Genomic DNA, 7,771 nt, shown 5'->3' with positions numbered 1-7,771 from the left:
TTGATTATTGTTATGTTTGACGTTCATCTTCGTCGCCAACTGTTATGTTTGCAGGTTGAACCAAATAACGTATAAGGCAATACAAATGAAGACTCAACAAACAAAGGTAGATCAATAAGAAGTGTATTAGGAAAAGTATATTTACAGTATATTTACATAATGGTTGTCAAGTAAGAGAGTCTTGGCTGGAGAACATATCTGCTCTCGGCTCGGCCTTCGATGGCTTCTGGTTAACTAACCGTGTCTTGTTATTTATGTGTAATATTATCGACATATGTAAATGAGTGGGTGCCACCACAACAATTATATATATATATATATATATATATATATATATATAAATATATTACTAATTTACTATGTGTAGTTTCGCCTAATTTGATTTTTTCTTCCTTTCTCTTCACCTTTATCGTGTTAGAATAGGTGGAGAATTCCTTTATACTACAAAAATCAAATGCACTATAATCACAAACAGGACGAAATCGCCATAAAAAATATTATAAAAAAGATACATAAAAATAAAAAAATCCTAACAACAAAATAAAACTAATAATATATTATAAAAAATACCTAACGAAAAACCTAGTAGTAAAGAGTAATAACAACGATACAACCGATAAAATGAGTATGGTCAATGTAGTTTATTTTAAATGCCCCCTTGAGGACTGCTACTCGAAAAATATGAACTATATTGGCCATACACGCACTACATTGGGAAGACGTCTCACAGGACATCAGAACACCTCCGGTGCTATTTGCAAACACCTCGAACAAGAACATAACATAATAAACACCACCTCCAAACAATACAAAGAACTTTTAAAAAATATAACATATTAAAAACTTGCAATAATTACCAACGACTAACAATGCTAGAAGCATTAATAATAAAAAGTAAAAACCCAACCATTAATAAAATTAACTTTGACAACAGCAGCCGAATTCTCCACCTATTCTAACACGATAAAGGTGAAGAGGAAGGAAGAAAAAAATTCAAATTAGGCGAAACTACAGGTAGTAAATTAGTGATAAAAACAGTAAAACGACAGAGAACAAATCAATCAATAAGTAGGATATATATATATATATATATATATATATATATATATATATATATATATATATATATCCTACTTATTGATTGATTTGTTTTCTGTCGTTATATCTATCTATCTAATATATCAATCTACTCTGTATGTATATTTACTTATATTTACTATATGCAATTTACATACATACTTACTTGCTTTATCCGGAATTTGCTGATACCGGCCATTCTCTTCCCTTCATTTTTTTTTCATTTGGTGTCTTTTATTAACTGCTGCTGATATTTTCTTAAGTAATAACTTGTACATTTCAGTTGACCTATTTTTTGCTCCATATTTTTGGCGCCTTTTAACGTCATCTTGTCTGGGTCATTTTGACATTGAATTAAATTTAAAATAGAAAAGCCAATCACCATTCAATTTTTTTCACTCATTTTTTCTCTCATCTTCTTCACTCATTTTTCTTAATCACGCCTTCCCTCGGCAGCCGAGAATAACGCATATCTTATGTTTCTTTTAATAATATATAATAAATAAGGGGTCAGAGTTGAAATAGTTAACGTTTGTAGACTCTATCAAACTGCTCCACCAATTTTGTTTCTAAACATTTGAAATTTTGGATTTAGGTTACGTGGACATGAGTCAAACTTTTTAGTACTATATATATATGCGCATAAAGTTATGAACAGTACATAGGGTCCGAGCAAAGCTAGGCTGAACTGCTAGTGTATATATATATATATATATTTATGTATATGTGCATATATATATATATATATATATATATATATATATATATATATATATATATATATATATATTTACCAGTGGGGGAAAAAACCGGACTAGAGTGCTCAATGTGTAGTCAGAGCAGTATATAGGAAATTTATTACTGTGAGTCCAGAATGAGTTTACAAATTGTTTCAGCAAGAAGGAAAATCCTCAAAGAGGAAAAATCCAACTAGCATCGTCAGAATTCATAGATGGACTCTGGAATGTTTTTGAGGGAGAGTTGGAAGTTGATCTTTTCCATTCTTAAATGGGGTAGATTCCGAGTTTTTTTGAAAGTGCTCAACTGCAGAGGAGCGGATATTTATTTACCAGTGGTGAAAAAAAAACCGGACAAGAGTGCTCAATGTGTAGTCAGAGCAGTATATAGGAAATTTATTACTGTGAGTCCAGAATGAGTTTACAAATTGTTTCAGCAAGAAGGAAAATCCTCAAAGAGGAAAAATCCAACTAGCATCGCCAGAATTCATAGATGGACTCTGGAATGTTTTTGAGGGAGAGTTGGAAGTTGATCTTTTCCATTCTTAAATGGGGTAGATTCCGAGTTTTTTTGAAAGTGCTCAACTGCAGAGGAGCGGATATTTATTTACCAGTGGTGAAAAAAAACCCGGACTAGAGTGCTCAATGTGTAGTCAGAGCAGTATATAGGAAATTTATTACTGTGAGTCCAGAATGAGTTTACAAATTGTTTCAGCAAGAAGGAAAATCCTCAAAGAGGAAAAATCCAACTAGCATCGTCAGAATTCATAGATGGACTCTGGAATGTTTTTGAGGGAGAGTTGGAAGTTGATTTTTTCAATTCTTAAATGGGGTAGATTCCGAGTTTTTTTTAAAGTGCTCAACTGCAGAGGAGCGGATATTTATTTACCAGTGGTGAAAAAAAAACCGGACTAGAGTGCTCAATGTGTAGTCAGAGCAGTATATAGGAAATTTATTACTTGAGTCCAGAATGAGTTTACAAATTGTTTCAGCAAGAAGGAAAATCCTCAAAGAGGAAAAATCCAACTAGCATCGTCAGAATTCATAGATGGACTCTATGAATTCTGACGATGCTAGTTGGATTTTTTCTCTTTGAGGATTTTCCTCTAGCTGAAACAATTTGTAAACTCATTCTGGACTCACAGTAATAAATTTCATATATATATATATATATATATATATATATATATATATATATATATATATATATATATATAATGGCTTGAAATTAAGTTTAAAATCCAAAAGTCAAATACCATGATTCAATTATATCTTCTACAGAAACATTAATTTCGAATGAACCCTTGTCATATCAAAGAACCTACTGATTATTTTTATATATCGGGCTTTTCTACTTGCAAAAAAAGAGAATAGGGAATTAAATAAGCTAGTAATTAACTCTTGCCCGGGTGAAGGATATTGGCACAAAAACGAAATAGAGAGAGATGGGATTGAACTCAAAAACGTAGGGTAATTAGCCTTCCCCGCTAACCATTACGCCAACTACGACAGTGAATTCATTCAGTTGGTAATTTAGTTCAGAATGGTAGGAGTCGGGGCAAAAATGACAGTTACTTTTAAACCTGACGGACGGCCAGTTAAACTTTCCAGTTTCTGTCGTGGTTTTTATTTGCTTCGCCACGAAAGCCAGTTAGACACAACGTCGTGTATAATATGGGGGAATAATAGCTCCCCCAAAAAGGGGGCACTCAGCCAGTACCCAAATAAATATTGTCTCAGTATGAGGGGTTTTCCCTACATTTACCAAGGACCAATTACAGAACAGATACTGCCCGGGCGAATGCCGGGAATTTGTAGTTGCGAGCGATCAGTTTCGCTTTATTTATACGAAAAAGACAAACAAACTTGAAACGAGGGAATTTTTTAAAGCTCAAACAAAAAAAAAAAAAGATAGAGACGATGTTCGTTTGCAAATCTGAGATATTATGATTTAGGAAGTATAAGTAATCTTCTCCCGGAATCTAACCGACATGAGAAGCCCGACGCAAAAAGCCTTTCGTGGACACACAGAAACGCTCGGGCCCATTTTGCCTTTTATATAATAGACTAGCCTGGGTGCCTGGCGTTGCCCGGGTGTTTGGACGTGTGTGTTGAGCAAAAAGAAAAAAAAAGCGGTAGTGGGCAGGCAGGCAGGCAGGCTCGAACCCGTAACGCGAAGGAGGAAAAGAACGTGAAAGCTAAAAAGTGTAGTGTGCTGTAATTCTCGTCGATGTTAATACGACATTGGGCTAGTCATCTAAGCCAATAAATATACGAAAGAAAAAAAACACGAATTAAAGGAAAAAGGGGAGGTCAACTTGCCGACCCGAAAGAATCAAATTCGAAAGTCCATCGGAGTGCACCAGTGTACGCCCATTCCCATTACGTGAATATTAAGTTTTCAACAATGTTAAGCATGTCGAATGTTTCGAGGACAGCGCGTACAGTCGGGAAGTTGACAAGCGTTATCGGAGACAGATTAGGAAAGGTCAAGCAGAAAGAAATCCCCGAGGTATGTCAACACGGTGAAAAGGGCAGATATCAAAGAGTTAACGGTATAATCGATATATATATATATATATATATATATATATATATATATATATATATATATATATACAGATTTCGTGCATTTATAAGCTACAATCCAAATGAATGCTTTGACGATAATTACGGCTTTCAAAAGGCGAACAATTAAAAGATACATCTGCCTTATTTAAAAAATGCTAGGTTTATTTATGGTGTCTTTTATATAATTAGAGTTGGTACCCTTTTCCCTCTACCTCCCCCTCTCTCCACATTAAAAAACGGCCTTGTGCCTAATTTGCTCAGTAGGGAAGCAAATAAATACAGACCCGACGTTGGGTCAGTATGTTATATTAGCTACGGAATCATGTATGAGCGTGACGCTTGTGACGTAAAGAAAATAGTTCTTTTTTTTTTGACATTACAGAAACATTTCGAATGAAGTATAGCAAAATGAAAAAAGAATATAGATAGATTTCTATGAGTCGTTCTGTTTATTATAATTGATTATTTTTGAAAAAAAAAAAGATTACAGTTACTGAATTTATAATATTATATATTTTGTTTTAAATTTATAATATTATAGATTTTGTTTTAAACAAACAAATAATTACTACCAATACAATACAATATATATATATGTATATATATATATATATATATATATATATATATATATATATATATATATATATATATATGCATATATGTGTGTGTGTGTGCATATTATCTTGTTTAGACCAAGGTCTCTTCTGGGTTAAACAAATTGATTACGTAATCACTATCAAAGTACGCGCTTTTTTCTCATCACAATTTCAGCCTTTGTAAAATATTTATCTTTAGTTCTGTTCGACATTTGTATTCACTACGAAATAAATAAAACATATATATATCCATAATATAAAGCTGAACGTCTGTGCGTGTGTCTGGTCACGAATAGGCTCCTATATGGTTAAAATTAAAGTTAGTTTTATTTAAAAAAAAAAAAACATGTTTTTTTTCTTCAATTACATTATAAATTTTATTTGAATTTTTTAACAAATAAAATTTCACAGTGATACATGAAGAATAAAAAGTATCTCGAAAAGAAAAGACACCTGTTTTTTTTGTTTTTTTTTTAAAATAAAACTAACTTTAATTTTAAAATTTCGATGTTTGGAAAACAGTCCATAATATATATTTCATTATAAAAGTTCTATTTTTGTTTGATAAGCAGAATAAAACTGTTAATATATATATATATATATATATATATATATATATATATATATATATATATATATATATATATATAAAACAGTTCATTAAGTTCAAAGAAAGACTGTTTGAATAAAACGTATTAAAAAAAAAGTTCATTCTAACGGTTTTTGCCATCCGTAGATAAAAATATGTCGGACGTCACTTCTGCCAAAAAAAAAAAAAACAGTTCATAAAAAACAAAGAAACCAAAAAAAAGTGCACTGAACAGATATCATAATACTTATTATAGTTAAATTCAAATTTTGATATATCTGCTTTTTTTTACATCGTTCATTTCTGTATTACGTTTAAGTTATTTTAAACACCACTCTTCCCATGTTAAATAATAATTTCGAAATAATAACGTTAGTATTTCAGCATCCCAATTGTTCTTTTGTTTTTTTTTATTTTAACCCCCACTCTTCCCAAGTTAAATAATAATTTCAAAATAATAACGTTAATATTTCAGCGTCCCAATTGTTCTTTTGTTTTTTGTTTATTTTAAACCTCACTCTTCGCAAGTTAAATAATAATTTCGAAATAATAACGTTGATATTTCAGCGTCCCAATTGTTCTTTTTTTTTTCGCGTTTAAATTATCCAAATAAACAATTGTTAATACTGCTTGTTTTTTTTTATACCGTCCATTTCTGTATTACGTTTAAGTTATTTTAAACCCCACTCTTCCCATGTTGAATAATAATTTCGAAATAATAACGTTAATATTTCAGTGAGTAGGGCATGCGCGCATGCGCAACCGGATGTCGTAAACCGGAAAGTTGGTTGCATGCATCGTTACAAGGTCATTTGAGTTCTATTATTACATAGATTACACTTCACTCTGCAATTTGCTTCGAATACTTTTCCAGAGAATTCATTATCAAGCCTAAATATTAGCGTTTTTTTTTGTTTCTTTTAATTAAAAAGGAAATTAAGTCTTTTTTTTCAGAGGTGATAAGAAGGCAAAAATAAACATACGGATAAGGGAGCTAATGTGGCGAATATGTGGGTGCTCACTGTACGCTAATGTTTTAGCAAAAGTTAGTTATCCCCCTCAGATCGGTGACATATCCAACAGCGCCGTCGACTTGTGATAAGTGCTTCCGTTAAAACTCACATTTCTTTGTTTACAAAGCCATTCGACGGAAGTGACGTCAGACAAGTTTTAAGGTTCGGGTGACCAACACTATATAGTGTAGCTTTTTTAAAGCAACTATAAAAATAGAATAAGATGACAATATTTATAAGTGTTTATCAGTGTGTTTATAAGTGTTTGGGTATGCTGAAAACGAAGATCTTATTTAAATTCTTTCGCGTATAAGTAGTTTTCCGGATATTAAGCAATATAATTCTTTACATTAAAAGTGGTGGCCATTGTTGCATGCGCAAGCGTGCATATTTTTGCCATTAGATATCCGAAGAATAAAATTAATTCTTAATTACATTTAATGTGACCTTTTTGTGATCGCCGAATACCTGAATCATTAATAGTAACTGGCTGACCGAAACATGCTCATGAACGTGTAGCGACATATTAATGCTTACGTAAAACAAAAAAAAAATTATAAAACAAATAAGTATATATATATATATATATATATATATATATATATATATATATATATATATATATATATATATATATATATATATATATATATATATATATATATATATATATATATATATATATATATATATATATATATATATTGCATAAGCAGTTATTTATACGGCATAATCGCGTTGACACACCGGTTCTCGTCAGATCACCGAAGTTAAGCAACGTTGAGCCTGGTTAATACCAGATGGGTGACCATTTGGGAATTCTAGGCGCTGTATGTGCTCTCCGCTTATCTCGGCATTTGTTTCCAGTCATCCTGTACATACACTTCACTTGCCACTGGTATTTAACTATGTCGACTCAGGAGAGGTGTGGTTGGAGATTGCGCACCTTCTGACACAAATATTTCACGCGCAGGCACCCATTCGTGGGTATCCATAGTCATTCAAAGACTTAAGGAACCCGTTAGTATGTCGCTACACATTCATGAGAATGTTTCGGTCCGCCAGTTAGTAGTAATGCTTTTGGAGCATCTTGCATGAATCGAGCATTGGTTTTTGAGTGGCATAAGCGACTCAAAGAATGCAGAGAGTCTGTGAGAGACGATGAGGCGTATGCGGCGAATAAGG

At 32.1% G+C, this 7,771-nt stretch overlaps 1 pseudogene; it reads left to right on the top strand.

The window, feature by feature from the left end:
- Positions 1-7,306: 7,306 nt before the first annotated feature.
- LOC145268961 (5S ribosomal RNA) lies at positions 7,307-7,423 on the top strand (annotated as a pseudogene).
- Positions 7,424-7,771: the final 348 nt, after the last annotated feature.

The sequence above is a fragment of the Euprymna scolopes genome, chromosome 44 (genome assembly GCF_053919585.1).
Source record: "Euprymna scolopes isolate OS-2025 chromosome 44, ASM5391958v1, whole genome shotgun sequence".
NCBI classification, from domain to species: domain Eukaryota; kingdom Metazoa; phylum Mollusca; class Cephalopoda; order Sepiida; family Sepiolidae; genus Euprymna; species Euprymna scolopes.
This window is presented reverse-complemented; position numbering and strand designations above follow the sequence as displayed.